Genomic DNA, 22,601 nt, shown 5'->3' with positions numbered 1-22,601 from the left:
CCACAAGGTAGAAAGAGCAACTCACTTGGCCTATTTGAGTTGGCCCACACCACACTTCCTACATCCATTTCTGCTCTGAAAGAATTCTCATGGAATACCCCAGGGAGGGAAACACCCATTTTACTTGGCATACACCAAAGCTGCTCAAATTAGCTACTCAATTACAATTTCCTAAAAATCTACAAGGATTTCAGGATTGCTATTGTTCTCCTAATAAATTACTGGATCCTACTGGTGTGTTGGAATAAGGCAATGCATTTTAAATCTTTAGTTTCCATAAACTGCAACTCAGCTTCGCAGCTCCTCAGGGATTTTCACTGGCCGGGCCTCTGGAAGAATGATGTTCTGTGGAATCCAAGACTTCAGAGACCAGGCATCTCCTGAAGACCTGCCCCTACTGTCCGACCTCCGCCCACTTCCCCCCAAAGACTACAGAGACGTAGACTTTCTGATCAGCGTAGGGCCCAGGAGCACATGTGGGCCTAAGGTGCAGGAAAGGCATTCTTAGCCAAGATTCTTCCATACGGATGGATTGAACGTGTTAACCGTCTGCTTTATGACTGGAATTGTCATTACCTGCTCCTGGGGCTTTCCGCAAGAAGCCATGATGGCGTAATGGTTAACTTCTGACTGCTAACTGGAAGGGCCCGGGACAAAGACGTGTCTGCTTCCATAAAGATTTACAGGCCTGCGGGCAGTTTTACTCTGTCCCATAGGAGCCCCGGTGGCATAGTGGTATATTGGTTACATGTTAGGCTGTGTTCTGCAAGCTGAGCAATTCGAAACCATCAGTTGCTCAGAGAGAGAGAGAGAGAGAGAGAGAGAGAGAGAGGCTTTCGCTCCTGTAAACAGTTCCAGTCTCAGAAACTCACAGGGGCCATTCTGCCCTGTCCTTCAGGGTTGATATGAGTGGACATTGACTCAATGGCAATGAGTTTGGTTTCTTTAATTTTTTCTGGTAAAAAAGATACTGAAGCTAAATGACTTTGCATAAGTGATATCAAAGCAAATTAAAAAATCTAAAAAGGAAGTTTTGTTGTAATGAATATGAGTGACTGGTGGGTTTGACCGGCCGATCTTGCTGTGGCAGTCCAGCTGGTCACCCACTAGGTGGCAGGAGAAAGAAGAGACCGTCTGCTCCCAAAAGATTTACAGCATCAGAAACCTTAGTTCACTGAAACATGCAACGTTCCTCTGCTTCCCGCCCCTCCCCTCCATCATGATACCAATTCTACCTTACACATCCAGCTAGACCAGAGGATGTACGCTGGTACAGATGGGAACTGGAAACACAGGGAATCCAGGGCGGATGATCCTTTCAGGACCAGTGGTATCAGTGGCGATGCTGGGAGGGTAGAGGGAGGGTGGGGTACAAAGGGGGAACTGATTACAGGGATCTACATATAACGTCCTCCCTGGGGGATGGACAACAGAAAAGTGGGTGAAGGAAGTGGGTAAATATGACAAAGTAATAATAATTTATAAATTATCATGGGTTCATGAAGGAAGGGGGCGCGGGGAGGGAGGGGGGAAATGAGGAGCTGATACCAAGGGTTCAAGCAGAAAGCAAATGTTTTGAGAATGATGAGGGCAACAAATGTACAAATGGGCTTGACACAATAGATGTATGTATGGATTGTGATAAGAGTTTTACGAGCTGGTGTAGGATTTAAATAAAAAAGAGTTTTACGAGCTCCCAATAAAATAAAATGAAAGAAAGAAAGAAACAGGTCACTATGAGTCAGGTCCAACTAACAGGAGGACAGTTGAGTTTGTTTGGAGTTTGGGTGTACGGTCTTTGTGAGTTAGACTTGCTGGCACGGGATGTGGGTGTATTGTTTTCAACTTTCTGAAGAACTGATTTTGTATACGCTTTTAATGTATCGTTCAGAATTCCAACTCTATCATCAAACAATAGAGACAGTCGCAAGACCAAGGCTGCCAGGCGCACTTCAGGCACTCTGGGAGATTAGGAAACCCATAAATCCTGCTGCCTCTCCTCGCAGCCTGTCAAGACCTGAACTGGGTGCCTTGGGCTAGTGGTTTGGGGATGGGGTTTGCGGAGCCCTTTTTAGGAGCTGGTCTTGGGCACTTGCAGATTGGGAATGTCAGCCGGCTCTGGGCCCTCCTTCTGTCTTCCGCATCCCTCCACGGCCAGGGGGGCAACATTTTAAAGTTGCAAATGTCTTTGTCCATAATTTCAAAAGTCTTGTCTGAACTAGACTTTCACTGCAGGGTAAGTACCTCGCCTCCTCGCTGTCTGGCATTTCCCCCTTCCCCCACTCTGGAGCCTGGTCCCTAGCCAGTGGGCTCGCTGTATTAATTGGCACTGGCAGGGTGTGCTGGGCATTGCCAAGACAGCTCCTGGCACTGCCACCAATGATCTCAATTCTCATCGCCACTTTTTTTCCTTAACCATTGTCATTGATGGATGCCGTCCACAGATCATAAGCTCAGGTTCAGGATCGGGGTCCCCACCCCGACTTGCCCCCACCCCGGCCATGCCTCCCGTAACCTAGGAGAGGCTCATCAGCCAAGTCCCCATAGAGCCTGCGGCTCGAGACTCTTGGGGGTCTGATGCCAGCCTGGGACGAGCAAGGTGGCAGCAGGCAAGACGCATACAGTCAGGGTGCCTAGCTCTAGGGGATGCCCCGCAGGGTGGGGCTGCAGCGCCCTCGCTGCTTCTGGGCGCCTGCCCCATCCCCAAAGAGGACACCCCTCCTTCCGCCTGGCCAGCTCCCCACCCTCGCCGCGGCGCCGCCTCCCGCGCCCAGCGCCTCCCAGGCAGCCAGCGAGCGAGGGGAGCGCTCTGGGATGGGACTTGGAGGCGGCGGCGAAGGAGGAGGCAGCGGCAGCGGCAGCGGCTCTGGTTTCTCCGTCGGCTCCCACGGCTCTCGCAGAAGCGAGGAGGCCAGCGGGGAAGCCCGGGGTGGTTGCCCCCCTGTCTCGCGGATCCCCGGTGCGGGGCGGCGGCGGTGGCAGGTGAGCGCGGCGCGCTTTCCCCGGGGCTCTGCAAAGCTGGGCGCCCGGGGCGCAGACCCGCAAACCCACGGAACTGGGGCAGAAGGACGCACGCGGCGCGGTCTCTCCAGGCCTGCGCCCCGGCCCGCGTCCGGGACCCCGCGGCCCCGCGCAGCCCCCAGCGCCGGGGCTCCCTTCCGCCCGAGATTTCCCCGACCTCTCGGAGAAGAGCGGGGAGACCCGCTGCGCCCGCCCGCGGCGGGGAGAGGTCGACCGCCCCCGGCGGGAGAGCAGTGCGCGCTCCCCGGGCAGGGCGCACAGCGTGGCGGCGCCCCGGAGTGCCCGGTGGGGGCGCTGTGTCCCGCAGCGGGGGGGCCCCATGCCCTATGGCACCGACCTGGGGAGCGGGAGACTTGTTGAGCCAGGATCCAGGATGACCCATTTTTCCTGGGGAGCCACAGAATTCGCATTTTACAACCTCTGGAGGTTCTATCTGCCCCACCCGGATTTCAGCCTACAGCTAAAGCTTCGGAGTCTCCTTACTGTGGGGGAAGGGAGAAGGGGGTGAGGATGGGGGCATGCTGTGGAAGCTGCCGGAGGGACATTGAGAGAGAGAACAGAAAAGGGAGACCCATCTCTGGGACCAGGGCGCGCGGAAGGGGGGGGGGGGAAGCACTTCCCGGAACACACACACACACCTGGAACACTCCCGACCGACAGACCCAACTCCGGATCCGTTGTTGAGGGTGGCTGTTCTCAGAGGTCAGCCTCCTGGGTTTCCAGTCCTGGTTGTGAAGCCGCAGAGTTGGAGACTTGAACCCCAGCTTTTCAGAGTCTCGGTTCCCCAGCTGTCCAACCATGCTGATATCGCCTACAGGGTTGCTGAGAGGATTCTGTGAGACACTCGCAGTCTGCAAGGCAGTTCCAGGAGCATCTTAAAGTGAGATGATCAGCTCCTGAAGTCAACTGTCTTTCCAGAAGAAGGGAGGAATTCACTTTCTCCCCATTTGAGGAAGAGACGCTCTTCCTGGAGGTGTGGGGGCGGCAGGTAATCCATCAGCTTTCTGGCAGGAGCTCCCTTCTGCAGGGACTCTGGCATGCCCCAGGACAGAATGATAAAGCCCTGACATTACACCAGCTGGCCTCATCCCTAAAGCTGTTTCTTGTAGAATCCTTACTGAGAATGCCGATTCCTGTAACCCCCACCCCCCATTTCTCCACCCAGGCGGTTTTATTCTCACCAACTGAACGGAGTCTCAGCACTATCAGCCAGCCCCCCTTCTCTACACCTCGGGGCTTTAGGAGCCCTGGTGGCCTAGTTATTACTCAGGCTGTGAAACACAAGGTCTGCAGTTCAAACACCACTAGCCAATTTTCGGGAGGAAGACAGGGCTTTCTACTCCCATAAAGAGTTATAGTCTGGGGACCTTACGGGGGCAGTTCTGGAGTAATTGCTGATGCAGGGTCAGGGCAGAACTGCCCCTGGGAGTTCCCCAGACTATAACTCTTCTCATTCACTGGCGGCATCTTAGCAGAGGTCAAATCTGAAATAGCCAGGCACCATCATCAGGCCCTAAACTCTTCTCAGAGCCTTGGTGGGGCAGTACCTTAAGCACTGAACTGCTCAAAGAAAGACGAGCACTGTGAACCCCCTAACTGCTCCATGGGGGAAAGCAGTTTGAACCCACTAACCGCTCTTGGGGGAAAGCTCGGCAGTCCTCATGAGCTGTTCTTGGTCCCTGAGGGTCTCTCTGAGTCAAAAGTGACCTGACAGCAGTGGGCTTTGGAGTACGCTCTGCAGGTAACACTAGTGTTAGCCAGAGGTGGTGGAGACGGGACTCCAGACTGAAGCGGAGGGGAGGAAGAGGATGGTTCTCGCTCAGTGGCAGCAGTTTGGTCTGACTCACAGCGGCCTCGTGCACAACAGAAGGAGACACTGCCCCGTCCTGGGCCCTCCTCATCATTGTGAAGCTTGAGCCCACTGTTGCAGCCACAGTGTCAGTCCACTTCCTTGGGGGCTGGGTGGGGGGGGGGTGCCTTCCTCTCGTTCTGGGTCTTTTGACCTGCAAGGTTAAGCAGAGTAAGAGAAACCATGGCAGGTTCTGGAAAGAAGCGCCATCATTTACCTGAAAGCAGGCCTGGCTTAAGAAAAACCAAATGGTGAGTTGAGGGGGTGGGGGCGCCGAAACGGGGAGATGCAGGGCCAGGACTCAGGACAAGCCGGCTGCAGAGAGGGGGACAGTGTATGTGCTGGCTGGGCATGGTGTGGTGGTGAGACTGATTAAGCAAGGAGCCGCAGGCAAAACAGAAACCAACCCAAACCCCCTGCCAGAGGGTTGATGCCGACTCACAGTGACCCTGCGGGACACAGAGGAGAGCTGCCCGGGAAGTTTCCGAGACTAACTGTGAATGGGACCAGAAAGTCCAGTGGTCTCCTAAGGGGTAGCTGGTGTTCCCGAACTTCGGACCTTGCAGTAGTCTAGCACATAACCACGTCACCACCAAGTCTTCCTAGGAATAAGCAGTCCAGGTTTAAGGCCACTCAGGTTGGCGTGAGAATCCCTAGTAGTACGGACATGAGAGAATCTTCCTAAGGAGGCTAAGGAGCATACCCCTATTTCAGGTGCTTGTGAGAAGTACTCCGGAGGCTCAGAGAAAGCCGTGGCTGGAGCGCCTGGGTACGAGGGCAGCACGTCGCCACGTCACCGTTGCTAGTAAACAGTACCCAGGGAGACCTTCCAAGGGACAAGTTGCCACTTGGACACCCTCTTGCCGGTGAGGTCATGGCTGAACCCTGCCACAGGGCTCGGGGCTCGCAGAGAGCTGCCAGGGCTGCCCCCAGCAAGACACTGCAGGGGCTCAGGGGGGCTAGCAGGGCTGGCTGTCAGTATTGGCACTGATGCTGCTGCTGACCGCAGTGATGAGGCATGGTGCGGGGATTCTTCCCAAGTGCACTGCTAGCGCTACTCAGAGGACCTGGCCTGTGGTCCCAGGCCTGTCACATGTCACCTAGAAGGTCTAGGAAAAGTTATTCAGGCTCCTTGTGCCTCAGTTTCTTCATCTGAAAATCAGAGCTTAGGACTGTTGGGAGAATTGATTAGCTAACACACACGGCGTGTGTAGGACAGTGGGTGTCTCTGAGTAAGTGTTCAGTATTTATTGACTCACTCAAACTCCCTGCCACCAGTTGATGTGGACGTTTAGTGGCCCTGTAGGACAGAGTAGACTTGCTCCTGTGGGTTTCTGAGACTGTAATTCTTTATGAAAGTAGAAAGCCTCATCTTTCTCCTTTGGAATGGCTGGTGGTTTTGAATTGCTTACCTTGTGGCTACCAGCCCAGTACATAATCCCCTATTCCAGCAGGGATCCACCAAAAGGTCAGCTGTTCAAAACCACTAACTGCTCCTCTGGAAACAGATGAGACTTTCTGTAAAGAGCTATAGTCTTGGAAACTCACAGGGACAAGTGTAACCTGTCCTATAGGGTCCCTGTGAGTCAGCATCAACTCGATGGAAGTGAGTTTTTAAAAAAATATTTATTAACTATGCTTTCTATCATCGTTGTTATCTGAGCCTGGGTTACTTTATCTGCCAAATGGTTATGATATTTCCCCATACTCCAGGGTTGGGAAGCTTAAATGAGAATATGATTGTGATTTAGCACAATGCGTAGGGTTTAGTTGGTTGTACCAAAGGGAATTTTCTCCAAAATATCAGCATTAAAAATATATATATATATATCCATGGCTGAGCATGTGGCCAGCTACCATGACTGGAAAGTTCTTCTAAGAGATCGTCAGAGGAACTTTATCTACCTGTGGGGAGCATGACTCCTGCTTACTGGATTATCCAGTTGCTATTTTAGGTGATTGTAGGTATTAGTTTCCTAAGACTGCTGTCACAAATTACCACAAACGTAGTGGCCTGAAATGACACAGATTCTGTATCTTATGGATCTATAGATCCAAAGTCCAACATGGGGCTCACTGGGCTGGCATCATGGAGCCTTGGTGGTGCCATGGTTAAGCATGGGGCTGCTACCCCCAAGGTCAGTGGGTCAAACTCACCAGCCACTCTTTTCGAGATGATGAGCTTGTCTGTTCTCATAAAGAGGGTCTCAGAAACCCTTAGGAGCAGTTCTATTCTGTCCTCTGGGGTCACCATGAGTCAGCACTGACTCGATGACCCTGGACTTCTTTGTTGTTGTTGTTGCTTTGGGGTTAATATCAAGATGTTGGTAAGGTCGTAGTTCTCTCAGAGACTCTAAGAGAGAGTCTTTCCATTTCTTTTCCTAGTTTCTGGAGTCTGCCCACATTCCTTGGCTTGCTGCCCGCTTCCATTTTCAAAGTCAGCAGCGTCAGGCTGTTTCTTCCTCAGGCTGCCACCTCTCTGGTTTGGGTTGCTGCTTCTCCTTTGAAGGACTGTGTGCCTATGCGGGGCCTAACCTGGGTAATCCAGGATCAGCTCCTATTTTAAGATCAATTTATTAGAATCCTTAATTCTCCCTTGCTATAGATCACAACATATTCACAGCCCCCAGAGATTAGGAGATGGATACGTTTATGGGGAGGGGCAATTGATGAGGTTAGCTGGATAACCAAACCAAGCCAAACCAAACCACTGCCATGGGTCAATATTGACTCATAGCAACCCTGTAGGACAGGGAAGAACTGCTCCTGTGTGTTTCTGAGACGGTGATTGTTTATGGGAGTAGAAAGCCCCGTCTGTCTCCTGAGGAGTGGCTGGTAGTTTTGAACAACTGACCTTCCAGTTCGCAGCCCAATGCCAAACTACTTTGCCAGCAGGGTAACATAGGGCTCTGTGATGGGGTTTTAAACGGCAAACTAAGAAGTCTAGGTTTTATCCTACTGATACATAGAAGTTGCTGACAGTGTTTGGGCAGGAACACGACAGTCATGCGACGATGTGGAGAAGGTTGAAATCAATGCTGGTGCCAGATAGACTCAAGAGCAGAGGCTTGTTAGGTGGCATCAGGTTGGTTCCAGCTCATAGCAGCCCCGTATGTCCAACAGGATGAAACACTGTGTGCGCCTGCGCCAAGTCTAACGGATCTATTATAGGATTAGGTTCAGCCGCAAGTTACAGGGAAGAAAAAGGGAAACCTCCCAGGAGTGCTTCTAGAGAAATAAACCATAAATATGGGTTTCTTAAATTGGCTTTCCAACCTGATAAGTCTTAACAGCACTTCACCACCCCCAAACGTGGATATCTGCTACTTCAACACCCCGCTCCTGGTACCAAAATGTGTTGGACAGGGTTCTCTAGAGAGACAAACCAGATTGCTAGTAATTATATATAAATATATCATTAAAGATAGATATATAACACAAGAAATGAACCGTTGAATTATATACAGATAGATAATACAAGAAATTAACAGTTAAATTATAAAGCAGTGAGACACTAGCAATCCTTTAAGGCTTACGAGCCGCCAGTTGCCAGTCCCTTTCTGTAGAGAGAGCTGGGCTATATATACCCAGGCAGCAAACAGCAAGGCAAGTCACCAACTGTCATCAACTGTCGGTCCCCAGCTCCAGAGACGAACATTCCAATCGTGTGGGCTTAAAGGGACCTTAACTTACAGCGACACAGTCCACAGGCTAGGCATCCCACAGGTAGTGTACCCCTTTAAATTGAGGCACAGAACAAGAAAGGCGAGGCTCACTGAGCCATTTATCTCTCTGCCCTTCAGTTAATCCTACTTGTGTTTATCGGCCAGGCTGGCACAATAAACTATCGCAATGTGCCTTAAAGATGGAGGTTTAGTTTAGGTTTACGATCAAAAGTCAGGAGACCCGAGAAGCTGAAAGCCCCAGACACTACTGCTGGGAATGTAAGATAGTGAAGCCAGGTTGGCGGTTCCTTAAGTTAAATGTGGAATTACCATGTGACCCAGCAGTTCTACTCCCAGATGGTGTTCGGGGCTTCAGGAAATTCGTGGAAAGGCAGAATTAAAAGCTAATGGGATTGCCCCACAAAACTTTTGAAGCCTCCTTACACATAAGTGAAAATTGGTGTTTAAACAAAAGCTGTGCACAGATTTTCCTAACAACATTGCTCACCATAGCACACCTATAGAATCAACCCAGGTGTCTATCAACCGACAGACTGCAGTATATGTACACCCAGTGGAACGTGAGCTCTTTAAAGAAGCTCTGGTACACGCTACAACCTGATGATCCTTGAGAACACGCTCAGTGGAGGAGCTGCTGCCAGGGGCTTGAGTGGAGAGCAAATGTTTTGAGAATGATGAAGGCAATGAATGCACAAATGTGCTTTACACAATTGATGTATGTATGGATTGTGATAAGAGTTGTATGAGCCCCTGATAAAATGATTTTTAAAAAAAGAGAACATGCTAAGTGAACGAATCCAAACACAAAGACCACACATGACACAATTCTGTGTGTAGGAATCATCTAGGAGAGATCAGTGCAGAGAGAGAGAGAGAGAGAGAGAGAGAGAGAGAGAGAGAGAGCGAGCGAGAGAGAGAGAGAGAGCGAGAGAGAGAGAGAGAGAGCGAGAGAGAGAGAGAGAGCGAGAGAGAGAGAGAGAGAGAGAGAGAGAGAGAGAGAGAGAGAGCGAGCGAGCGAGCGAGCGAGAGAGAGAGAGAGAGAGAGAGAGAGAGAGAGAGAGAGAGAGAGAGAGAGAGAGAGAGAGAGAGAGAACGTTAGTGGTTGCCAAGGTTCTGGGGAGTGACTGCGTACTGGATCCGAGGTTTCCTTTGGAGGCGGAAAAGCAGTTCTGAAAATCGTTAGTCAGGAAGTGTGTTTCGGCTGCTAGGTCTCATTGAATTGGCGCCTACCCATACCCGCCTTGTGCGCATCAGAGTGGAGCGCTGTCCTGACAGTTTTGTTATGTTGTGTTGCAACCGCAGCGTCAGCCCGTCTTGTTGAGGCTCTTCCGCTTCTTCCCTGACCTACTTTCCCAAGGATGATGTCCTGCTCCACGGACTGGCCTCTCCTGATGACTCGCCCAAGGGATGTGCGATGCCGTCCGGACCACGTCGCTTCTAAGCAGCTCTCCGGGTGGACTTGTTCCACGACAGAGTTGTCTGTTCTTCTGGCCGTCCGTGGTGCTTTCAGTATTCTCAGCCGACACCATCATTCAGTGTGTCGAGCGTGTCCGCGTTAATTGTGGTGCCGTTTTGAGATGCATATAAAGAGATTGAAAACAGCACGGCTGCAGTCAGACTTCCAGGTGACATCTGTGCTCTCTCACGCTCTCCAATGGGTTTTGTGCATCAGATTTACCCGGTAGGATGCATCGTTTGATTGTCCTTTTTGTTTGAACGCAACTTGTAGGCACGAAAGAGTTTTAGTGGTACTTCCCCTCCTTCTGTAGCCACCCAGACCAATGTTTAGATCCCATGGGTAAGGAGCCTGGAGGATTTTAAAGGTGCGACCATCACCCCCCCCCCCCAACACACACATCGATCTCTCTTGTTTTATATTTAGGCCTTTAATCCATCTTGAGTTCGTTTTTGTCCATGGTATGAAGTACTGGTCCTGCTTCATGCTTTTGCAGCAGAGATCTAATTTTTTTATCATTTTATTGGGGCTCATACAACTCTTATCACAATCCATACATCCATCCACTATGTAAAGGAGATATAATTTTTTTCAGCACTATCTATTGAACAGGCTTTCGCTTCTGCACTTAATGCGCTTTAGTCCCTTATCAAAGATCAAATGTGTGCAGGTACTGGTTGTATTTCTGGGTTCTCAAGTCTAATCCATGGGTCTTCGTGTCTGTTGTATCAATACCAGGCTGCTTTGATTACCGTGGCTTTATAGTAGGTTTTTAAATCCAGGCGTGAAAGGCCTCCTACTTTGTTTAGTTATTTTAATAGTGTTTTCTTTATCCTAGGTTTTCTTCCTTTCCATTTAAAGTTGATGATTGTTAGTTTTTCATGTTTGAGCTCTTGACTGTTGCTTCCATGGGCATTGCTTATTGATCAAACTGCAGTGAAATCACTGACAATCCCGATATTTTCTTTGTCTGCCATGCGGTCTAGTGGTCCCAATACACTGACCTTTGTCACTGGGCAATGGTTGCCCTTTCAATCAGAAATGGTTGACTATTCCACCACAAAGGTCAGTTCAGCTTCTGAAGTTCAGTTCAGTCACCTGAGGGCAACTAAGGGAGTCCCGCTTGTCACTCTCTGACCAGTAAGCCTGTTATTTTTCCTTTCTTTGAGATGAACTTGTTTGTCACTAAAGCTTTAAGTCCATTCAAGTTCATGCCGTTCCTCCTTTTTTTTTTTTTTTTAAAGCCACTCAAACCACTGTTTAGGTTTGAGGGATAAAGAATCTGGAGGGATTAAAAAAAAAAGAAAGACATATATGTACTTCACAGCCCAAGAAATGAAATCAGCCACAGCATCCTGTACCACCCTTCCCTTGGTCTCCCCACCACTGCCCCTGCTCTCTCTCCATTTCCCCCATGTCCTCTCCTGTCCCTGGCCTACCTGTCGTCATCAAAGTCTTCCTTGGTATGTAAATCACATTCCTTGTTCTTTGTTTTTTCCTCTAACAATGGTGATATTAAATATTTACTTTTGTGAGACTGGCAGAGTTGGTTAAGAATAATGTTCTCTAGTTTGGGCCAGGTCTTTCAGTGTTTAAGAGAATTACAGTTTTCATTGATGCATAAATTCCCTAGGATGGATGTATCAGAGCTTGTTTAGACATTTCTCTAGAGTTGGGTTTTGGTGGTTTCCATGTTTTTGCTATTGTGGAAATTGCTGCAGTAATCACAGGTGTGCATATGTCTGCTCATGTTATATTCTTAACTCCTTTCGGGTGTACCCAGCATGGTGATTATTGGGTCATGTGGACTTGTGTTTGCATTTGTTTCACAAAGTGCCATACTGAATTCCTCAGTCTCACCACAATGTAAAAGTGTCCTTACTCTCCACATCCTCTCCAGCACATGTTACTTTCTGGGGTGAAATCTCCTTGTTGCTTTAATTTGTATTTCTCGAATTGTTTATGATTGTGAACATTTTTTCATTTTGGCCACCTGTATGTCATCTTTAATAAATTGTCTATTCATGTCTTGTGCCACTTTTTGATTGGATTGTTTGCATTTTTCTTTTTTTAAAAAAAAACATTTTATTAGGGGCTCATACAACTCTTATCACAATCCATACATATACATACATCTATTGTACAAAGCACATCTGCACATTCCCTGCCTCAATCATTCTCAAAGCATTTGCTCTCCACCTAAGCCCCCTGCATCAGGTCCTCTTTTTTTTTTCTCCTCCCTCTCCGCTCCCGCCTCCCTCATGTGCCCTTGGTAATTTATACATTGTTATTTTGTCATATCTTGCCCTATCCGGAGTCTCCCTTCCCCCCTTCTCTGCCGTCCATCTCCCAGGGAGGAGGTCACATGTGGATCCTTGTAATCAGTTCCCCCTTTCCAACCCAATCACCCTCCACCCTCCCAGCATCGCCCCTCAAACCCTTGGTCCTGAAGGTATCATTCACCCTGGATTCCCTGTGCCTCCAGCTCCCATATGCACCAGTGTACAACCTCTACCCCATCCAGTCCTGCAAGGTAGAATTCAGATCATGGTAGTTGGCGGGAGGAAGCATCCAGGATCTGGGGGAAAGCTGTGTTCTTCATCAGTACTACCTCGCACCCTGACTGACCCATCTCCTCTCCTAAACCCCTCCATGAAGGGATCTCCAGTGGCCGATAGTTTTCCTACAGATTTTGGAGATTAGCCCTTTATTTGATGTATTATTACTGAAAATTTTTTCCCCAGTCTGTTGATTTTCTGTTGACTTTTTTGAATGTCTTTTTTTGTGCCTAAATGCAATATTTGTAGTAGATTGCAGTTCTTTATTTTGTCTCCTATAGTGTGGATATTTTTCTTTGTGTTTGGTAGTGTGTTTATGCCTTATATTAGGGTCCTTAAGTTTGTCCCTATTTTTTCATTGATGGTCTTAATAATTTGTGTGATTTATAGTTAGATCTTTGGTCATCTTAAGTTTGTTTTTAAGCCTGGTATTTTTTAGGCTTTTGAATTTTGTTCCACATTTTTCTCCCACTCTATTCAGTAGCTGGTGTGACCCTTGTCAGAGTGGGTGGTAGTTATAGGCAGGCACCATCTAGTTCTTCTGGTCGTAGAATGTTGAATCCACTCTTTGAAACACTTCAATTGACATTCTGTCAATTCTTGGAGTCTTGTTTTTCGGCAATCCTTTCAATGCAACTTGGACTTCTTTCACTACTGTTGATTGTGATTGTCTGTTACCTCTTGAAATGGTTGAATGTTGACCTTTATTTATTTATTTTTTTGGTATAGTGGCTCTATTCTTTCTATCTTCATCCTGCATCATTCATCATTTTGCCCATAGAATCCTTCAGTATGGCAACTTGAGGCTTGAATTTTTTTTCTTCAGTTCTTTCAGTTTGAGATATGCTGAGCATATTCTTCCCTTTTTTCTTTCTAAGGTCTTTACAAATTTCATCATAATACTTGTATTTGTTTTCTTAAGCTGCCTGTGATAGGTAGGTTTATTGTGCCAACCTGGCCATTAGGAACATGTGGGATTAGTAAGGTCATAGTTTGATTGGAGGACAAGGAAATAAATGGCTTGGCAAACCCCATCCTTCTCTCTTTTGCTCTATGGTGATCAGACTAGCCTGTGGCTGCTTTAGCTAAATTTCTGCCTCAGCTTGTGCGCTACACTACCTGTGGGACAGCCAACCCGTGGATCATGTTGCTCGAGCTTGAGGTCCCTCTGAGACCTGCTTCGCCACGCTGCTGATGTGTACCTTGTTGGAGTGTGAGGCTGTCTGAACCTGTCGTTTTGCATTGCTTGAGTTCGATATCTCAACTGGGCCGGCTTCGCTAAACTCCCGAGCTGCTGACTGTTGGTGACCCACCCTGCTGTTTGCTGCCTATGACTGGACTGCATTCATTGCCCTAGAGAAGATTCAGCTGTCTGTTTCCTTGACCTTGGACCCAGTAGCCCTTGTGAGTTGAAGGACTTCCAGTAGATTAACTGTTCCATGGAAGTGAGTTGAACTGAACCCTCTGTACTGCTGTGTGGACTACTTAGCTATTATATACCTTCTTGCTATCTAAACCCCTCCATATATATACATATGGTTTTGCTTCTCTGGTTTAGTTCTCCAACACAACTGCCCTTTGAAATTTTGTATTCAGTGCTGTTACTTGATCATTTCTTCTATTTGCTTTAAGTACTCTACATCCAAGAGCAAGTTTTAGACTCTCTTCTAATATCCACTTTGGTCTTTTCTTTCTTTCCTGTCTTTTTTAATGACTCTTTACTTTCTTCTTATATGATGTTCTTGATGTTATGGTCTTTACAACCCATCTGGTCTTCAGTCCTTAGTGTCCAATGCATTGAATCTGTTCTTGGGATGAGCCCCTAAATTCAAGTGGGATATAGTCAAGTTGTATTTTGGTTCTCAGGGACTTGTTTTAGTTGTTTTAGCTTCAGCCTGATCTCACAGTTGGCTCCTGGCCTGCTCATGATATTGAGCTTCTCTCTTGTCTTTTTCCACACCTGTAGTCAATTTGATTCCTGTGTATTCCATTTGGTGAGGTCCACGTGTACAGTCGCTGCTTATGTGGTTGTGCTGTTGAAAAATGGTATTTACAATGAAGTCATTGGTCTTCCAAAATTCTATCATACAACCTCTAGCTTTGTTCCTATTGCCAAGAGGATATTTTCCAACAACTGACTCCCCCGCCCCAACTTTCAGATACCAATCACCAGTCATTATCACTGCACCTTGATTGCATATTTGAGTGATTTCTGTCTGTATAAGTTGGTAGAATTTTTCAATTTCTTCATCCCTGCCTTTAGTGAAAACACTTAATGCCTAACTTTGGATGATAGCTATATCCATGGGTAAATGGTCTTCCTTGTAGGCATACAGATATTATCCTATTGTAGACATCATTGTTCTTCACAATGGATCTTGACATGTTCTTTTGGACAATGGATGCCACACCATGACTTTTGAATTTGACATCCAGGTAGAGTAAGCCATATGCTTGTCTGATTCATAGTGACCAATATCCATCCATTTCAGCCTAGGATATTGATCTTTATGCGTTCCATTTTATTTTCAATGACTTCCAATTTTCCTAGATTCGTACTTTGTGTATTCTAAATTCTGATTGTTAATGCATGTTTGCAACTGCTGCTTCTCATTCTGAGTTGTGCGTCATCAGCCGGTCAAGGTCCCGAAAGCTTTCATCCATCCATACTACTAAGGTCAATTCTACTGTAAGGGGTTAGCTCTTTCCCAGTCATATTTTGAGTGCCCTCCATGCCAAAGGGCTCATCTTCAGGTACAATGTCAGACAATGTCCCGCTGCTATTCACAAGGTTTTTGGTGGCTGATCACTCAAAGTGGACAGCTGACTCCTACTTCCTAATCTATTCTTAGGCTACAAGCTCTGCTGAAAGCTGTTCACTGTGGGCGATGGTTGTCCAACAGCATGAACACACTCAGTGCCACTGAATTATACACTTTCATTGTAAAATGTTATGTTATGTCTAATTTATGACACTAAAGCAAAAAGCCCGAAGACAATCCAGAGTAGTGTGGTGTCAGGGACCACATTCCTTGTGCCCCGCACAACTGCTCAATCTCTAGGCGGGCCATCTTCATTGAAATTGGCATGTGTGTTTCCTTAGGGTCTTTAGTGACTTATTTTTCAAGTGTGTATCTACAGTTCTGTCTTTAGAGACACCTGCAGGTGGACCTGAACCTCTAGCCTTCCAGGGAACAGCCTAGCTCTTAACTACTTGCACCACTCAGGAGCATTACCTGGCCCACAGGCCATTGCTGTCCGGCTGATTCTGACTCATAGTGATCCTATAAGACAGAAAAGAATGGTTCCCTAGGGTTTCTGAGGCTATAAATCTTTATGAAAGTTGGCAGCTTCAAGCATGATAGTGGGATAAGAGGAAAGTAAAAGTAAATGGAGGAAAGAACTACGAGGCAAAGGGCATTTATAGAGGTCTAAATACAGGCATGCACATATGCAAATATATTTATATATGATGGGGAAATAGATTTATGTGCATCTATTTATAGGTTTAGTATTAAGGTACCAGATGGACATTGGGCCTCTCTCTACTCAAGTACTCCCTCAACACAACAACACTTTGTTCTAATAACCCAGCATTCTGTGATGTTCACCTTCCCGACAAGATCGCTGAAGACAAAATGGGTGCATAAGCAAATGTGGTGAAGAAAGCTGATGGTGCTTGGCTATCAAAAGATATAGCATCTGGGGTCTTAAAGGCTTGAAGATAAACAAGCAGTCATCTAAGAAGCAACAAAGCCCACATGGAAGAAGCACACCAGCCTGTATGATCACAAGGTGTTCTTGGGATAAGGTATCGGGCATCATCAGAACAAAAAATCATATCATTGTGAATAAGGGGGAGTGCAGAGTGGAGACCCAAAGCCCATCTGTAGGCAACTGGACATCCCCTTACAGAAGGGTCACAGGGAGGAGACGAGCCAGTCAGGGTACATATAACAATGATTAAACATACAACTTTTCTCTAGTTCTTAAATGCTTCCTCCTCCTCCACTATCATGATCCCAATTATACCTTACAAATCTGGCTAGACCAGAGGATGTACACTGGTACAGATAAGAGGTGGAAACACAGGGGATCCAGGACAGGTAAACCCCTCAGGACCAATAATGAGAGTAGCAATACCAGGAGGGTAAAGGTAAGGTGGGATAGAAAGGGGGAACTGATCACAAGGATCTACATATAACCCCCTTCCTGGGGAATGGACAACAGAAAAGTGGGTCAAGGGAGATGTTGGATAGTGTAAGACATAAAATAATAATAATTTATAAATTACCAAGGGTTAGGGAGGGGTTTAGGGAAGGAGGGGAAATGAGCTGATACCAAGTACTCAAGTAGAAAGAAAATGTTTTAGGAATGATGTTAGCAACAAATATACAAACGTGCTTGACACAATAGACATATGTATAGATCGTGATAAGAGTTGTACGAACCTCCAATAAAATGATTTTTAAAAGAAAAGAAAAAAAAAAGAAAGCTGAGAGCCTACCCATACCAAAACAAAGCAAAAAAAAAAAAATCAAGATAATCAAAGTCCAAACCCATTACCATTAAATCAGTTCCTACTTATTTTATGTAGACAGTGTTTCTGAAACTGTAAGTCTTTACTGGAGCAGATAATCTCATCTTTTCCTGGGAAGCAGCTTGTGGGTTTGAATCACCAGCCTTGTAATGAGCAGCTCAGATGCTTAACCCATAGTGCTACCAGGGCTCCTTGGCTCATACATGTTGTTGCTCTTAGGTGCCATCAAGTCTGTTTCCAATGATAGCAACATATGTACAGATGTGCTTGATACAATTGATGTATGGATTGTTATAAGAGCTGTAAGGGCCCCCAATAAAATGATTTATTTAAAAAAAGTCTGTTTCAACCCCTGGTGATCCTATGCACCACATAATGACACACTGCCCCATCCTGTGCCATCCTCACGTAGTTCTTGTGTGTGAGCCAATGGTTGCAGCCACTGGGTCCATTCATCTTGCCCGGGGCGTCCTCTTTTTCAGTGTCCCTGTATTTAACCAAGCATGATGTCCCTCTCTACGGGGACTGGTCACTCTGGGCAACATGCTCCAAGTATGTAAGACAAAGTCTTTCCAACCTTGGCTTGAAGGAGCATTCGGGCTGGGTTTCTTCCTAGACAGATCTGGTTGCTTTTGGCAGTCCGTGGCCTTTTGAATATTCCTCACGAGCCCCGCAATCAGACACATTGATTTTCCTCCGGTCTTCCTTAGTCCATGTCCACCTTTCACTTGCATATGAGGCGACTGACAATACCTAGCATTTAATGAATATCAGTTCCCTACTCTCTTTCTTCTTGATTGGAGGTGGGTTTCCCCACTTTGGAGGCCTGTTTTGCCCACCTTCCTCTTTGGGCAGGATTTACCTGACTTGTGGTCTAGTTGAGGTTGGGAACCACTGCTACTAGGTCACGGGCTTAACACTGCTTCTAGGTTGGCTGACGGATTATCACCCAGAGCCGTTCGCTCCGGGAGGTCACACACAGTCTGTGGGTAGTAGGATTGGGCTCACACGGCCTGCAGCCTGAGGTCTGGCTCTGGTGGGGTTCGACTCGCCCGTCAACTTACCACAGTGGTTTACAGAAGAACCAGAATGCAGAGGGTCAGTCTCCTCCCCCTCTTTCTCGGCCTTCCTGCGAAAACTCAATGAAAGGACTCATTGTCCTCTGGAGAGGGGAGAAACTGCTAAGACACAAGTCAGAACTGTTGTATTTAAAACAAATGCCCTTTCTGTGCTCCCAAGTGCTTCTCGGAATTCCTCCCGATTGAATTAACCTCTTTCCCCAGCATAGCAATTCTTCTCATATGTCCAGAGATGAAAAGACTGTTCTCAAATGTCATCCCATTTTCCAATTAGAAGTGGCTCCACTCCTTCCAATGCCAGCAGCTCCAGATGCCGAAGTGAGAGGCAGCCATGGAGAAGGCCCACATGTCCTGCTTTGATGGCTTTCTTGTTTCACTGTCATTGCACAAACCAACCAGCCAACCAGATAAACCAACACACTCATCTGATCTGCTGGCTTCGTTTTAGTGATGATGCTATGGTTTCTTTTCCTTCCGTTTCTTTGATTTTTATTTTTAAGCGGCTTTTTGAAAAGATGCTTTGCGTATAATCACCTATTTTAAACGTGTGACTTGATGGATCCTGACAAATAGAAAGTCATGCGACTCCCACCATAGTTCTATGGAAAACATTTCCATCAGCCCCAAATCATTGCAGATTTCTCTCAGTTTACTTTCTGTCCTCCACCCCTGCCCGTGGAACCACTAATCTTTGCACTGGATAGCTTTCTTTGTGGGATGCTCCTTATCAAACATCTGATCAACAAAATTATTCAGCAGATCGGGTTTGTGTGTGTGCTTTCTTTCACTTAGTGAATTGTTTTCGGATTCATTCCATAGACCCTTCCTTTAATTGTCGAGGTGGATTCCCTTGTATGGATGTACCATAATTTGTCTATCCATTCCCCGGTGGATAAACACCTGGGCTGTTTCCAGCTTTTGGTTTTTATGACTAAAGTTTCTGGGCACATACAGGTGTAAGTCTTTGCACAGCTGTGCTTCTTTGGGGTGAACATCTCGGAGTGGGGCTGCTGGTAGGGGGGAGGTGAACCATCACCGTTTGTCTGGGATGGAGGGGTTTCCCAGGATGTGGGACTTTCCCTGTTAAGACTCGGGTAGTCAGGCAAACCAGAACAGTGGGTCACCCTGCCCTGCGTCATTTGGCAAGTACATGTAGACTTAATGCCATGAGGAACTGCCAAACGGTTTTCCAAGGTGGCCACCGTTTCATTCCTTAAGTACGTATGTGAGGCTCCTAGTTTCTCCATAGCCTCACCAACAGTTGGTAATGTCCTTCTTTTTCATGTTAGCTTGTTCAGTGGGTTTGTCATAGGGTACCACCGTTTTAATTTGCATTGTTCTTGTGACTTACGATGTTGAGCATCTTTCCTGTACTTGCCTGTCATCCTAATCTCTTCTTTGGTGAAGTATCTCTTCAAATCTTGCACACATTTAAAACGTGGGTTGCTTGCTTATTATCAAGTTGTGGAAGTTGTTCATATCTTCTAGATCTAAATCTTTTATCAGATAGGTTTTGCAAATATATTTTCTACCAGCTTGTGACTTGTCCTACCTTTCCAAAAACAAGGAAAGTGTAAATTAATTTCATACGCTAATGTATATAGAAATGGCAATTTTTAATGTTGTTCTTTAATTTACTGTAACAACATACCTAAAAGCAAAAGCTGGGTGCCTTACAAGGTGTAGACTGTCAAGTTACCTGGGCATCTGCCCCGGTGGGGTAGTGCTTACGCATTGGGCTGCTCAGGGCAGGGTCAGCAGTTGGAGATCACCAGCTGCTCCGGGGGAGAAAGACAAGACCCAGTCCGGTGAGTGTGACCATCTCAGAAACCCACAGGTGCAGTTCTGCCCTGTCCTAGAGGGTTGCTATGAGTCGGAATCTAATGGCAGTAAGTTTCCTTTTACCCATATACTTTATGGGTTAGATCAATTAAAAATGATCATAAATAATAATAACAAACCAGAAACCAAACTCACTGTCACAGAGTTGATGCTGATTCATAGCGACCCTTCAGGACAGGGTAGAACTGCCCCGTGAGTTTCTCAGACTGTCATGTTTACGGGAGTAGAAAGCCCTGTCTTTCTCCCGAAGAGGGCTTGGTGATCTGCTGATGTGAATCTTTGAGCTGCTGATCTTTCGAATCGCAGCCCAAAGTGGAAGCACTACACCACCAAGGCTCTCCAATAACAACAACACAACAACAACAACAACAACAACAATCATCAAGGAAATACACCCATGTGATTCACTGAGTACCTACAAGGTACCAAGTATTCTTCTGAGAACTTTATGTATTTGAACTGATTCAACCCAGGTAATAATTGGGTCCATTATTATCCCCATTTTGCAGATGAGAAAACAGAGGCCGAGCGGGTGAGTAACCTGCCCAGAGTTTACAGGTGTGCACATTTGGTTGGTTGTTTTTTAACTGTCTGGGGACCCGCAGGGACTGCCCTGTAGGGTCGCTGTGGGTTGGAGGGGACTGACTCCGTCGCAGTGAGTTTGACATTTGTTGTTTCCCTGCCCGTCTCCTCGGTACCTTTTGTTTGACATGGCCACTAGCAATCACTAAGACTCCGTGAGACCTGCGGTAAACCCAAACCACACACAATGGCGTATATGTTTATGGAAATCCTGGAGTATTCCCTATACTCGATGGTAATATTTAGATTTAAGTTTTTATGTGTCAGGATGGATAGTGTATGGTTTACATTTTGAAATAAATAAACGTGGACGTTGTCTTGGTTTGCTTTGGCGACAGGAGGCTCGCCTGAAGCGCAACAAACACAGGTGAATGATGAGGCACACTTGCAAAGGCCGATCAAACAAGGCAGTGGATACCGCGGGGCCCTGAGTGGAAGGGAAAGAGAAGAGGAAGGACAGACACTTGTCTGGGTTTTTGCTTTCCTCCGAAGGACAGAAGGACGCTCAGTTACAGCCCTGAATAGGGGCCACCCACTTGGGAAGGAGGAGTGTACGTTGTTTTACAAAGGAGTGCTCCAAAGTGATCCTTCAGGGGTACCTGTGTCCTGGAGCTCACCCCTGCGAACTGCGACATGCCTTACTCCATTTAAAGTCACATCGTTCTTATTGAATCCTTCCTATGCACGGTGAAAAGTGAGCTGGCTCAATACAGCCGAGTGAAAGATCATGGATTTGCAAAGGCAACAAGGCTAGGTTCATCTCTGAGTCAATTCCTGAAAGCGATGTGCTTAACAAACAGTTCACGGAATTATGGTCTCTGTCTCGTAGGTTTCAGGAAATGGTTCCAATTCCAGCCCTGTCCTGTCTGTCTGCCTCCAATACGAAACAGCCACCACTTTCATGAATTAACTTCTGGGGGTTTAACTTTGGGTGAATTGGTCCTCCAGCTAGTCCATGAATTGGCTAACAGACCTGCTAGTCCCGGGTGTGAATCTCTACTTTGCCACTTTAGCTGTGTGCTCTTGGCTAGGTTATTAGACTTTTCTGATCCTCAGTATTTTCATCGCTAAAAAGTGGAAATAAAAATTCTGATTTCTGTGGGAGTGTTAGGAGCCCAGGGGGCATAGCGAGTCACCTGTTGAGCTGCTAATGGAGAGGTCAGCAGTTTGAAACCACCAGCCTGTCCGAGGGAAAAACACGAGGCTTTCCACTCCCATAAAGAATTACGGCTTCAGAAACCCACGGGGCATTGAACTCTTGCCCGTGGCAGTGGTTCTCAACCTGTGGGTCGCGTTCCCTTTGGGGGTTCAAAGGATCCTTTCACAGGGTCGTCTAAGACCATTGAAAAACTTAAATATTTCACAATATATAATTACATATTGATTTGTGATTAATCACTATGCTTTAATTATGGTAATTTGTAACAATGAAAATAAATCCTGCATATCAGGTATTTACACTACAATTTATAAGAGTAGCAAAATTACATTTATGAAGTAGCAATGAAAATAATTGTATGGTGGGGGGTCACCACAACAGGAGGAGCTGTATTAAAGGGTCGTGACATCGGGAAGGTGGAGAATCACTGCCTAATGGGGTTGCCACGAGTCAGAATTGACTCAGCAGCAGTGAGTTCAGTTTTGGGTTTGATGAGAGAGGGAGGTGTCAATGAGATGAACACCACACAAGGTACCAGCAGCTTTGCGCATAACCAGCAAGCCACCAGGGCTCCTTGACACAAGACAAGAGCTTCAGGATTTTAAATGCAAATGATGCCCATTAAATGTCGTTCCTCCTGAAGCACTCTCCTCTCAGTTGGTACAAGTCGATAAATTGCTATGACACCATCCGCCTCATGGATAGTGGAAGAATAAACGTAAACCACGCTCCAGGGGCATTGCCTTGGCCATGAGCAGCCAGATGTAAAGCCTGTGACATAATAGTCATGACATCATCCACTGTGTTGCCAGAGTCTTGCCCGGTGAAG

At 46.8% G+C, this 22,601-nt stretch overlaps 1 protein-coding gene across 1 annotated transcript in view; it reads left to right on the top strand.

The window, feature by feature from the left end:
- Positions 1 to 2,798: 2,798 nt before the first annotated feature.
- The window catches only part of MATN2 (matrilin 2), a 202,330-nt gene continuing 182,527 nt past the window's right edge, over positions 2,799 to 22,601 (top strand). The window contains exon 1 of the mRNA XM_075549452.1: positions 2,799 to 2,982. The gene's annotated coding sequence lies outside the window, so the exon portion shown is untranslated. The remainder of the gene's footprint in view (positions 2,983 to 22,601) is intronic.

Source organism: Tenrec ecaudatus, chromosome 5, assembly GCF_050624435.1.
Source record: "Tenrec ecaudatus isolate mTenEca1 chromosome 5, mTenEca1.hap1, whole genome shotgun sequence".
Classification (NCBI taxonomy): domain Eukaryota; kingdom Metazoa; phylum Chordata; class Mammalia; order Afrosoricida; family Tenrecidae; genus Tenrec; species Tenrec ecaudatus.
The sequence above is the reverse complement of the archived record's forward strand: the minus strand, read 5'-3'. Positions and strand labels throughout refer to the sequence as shown.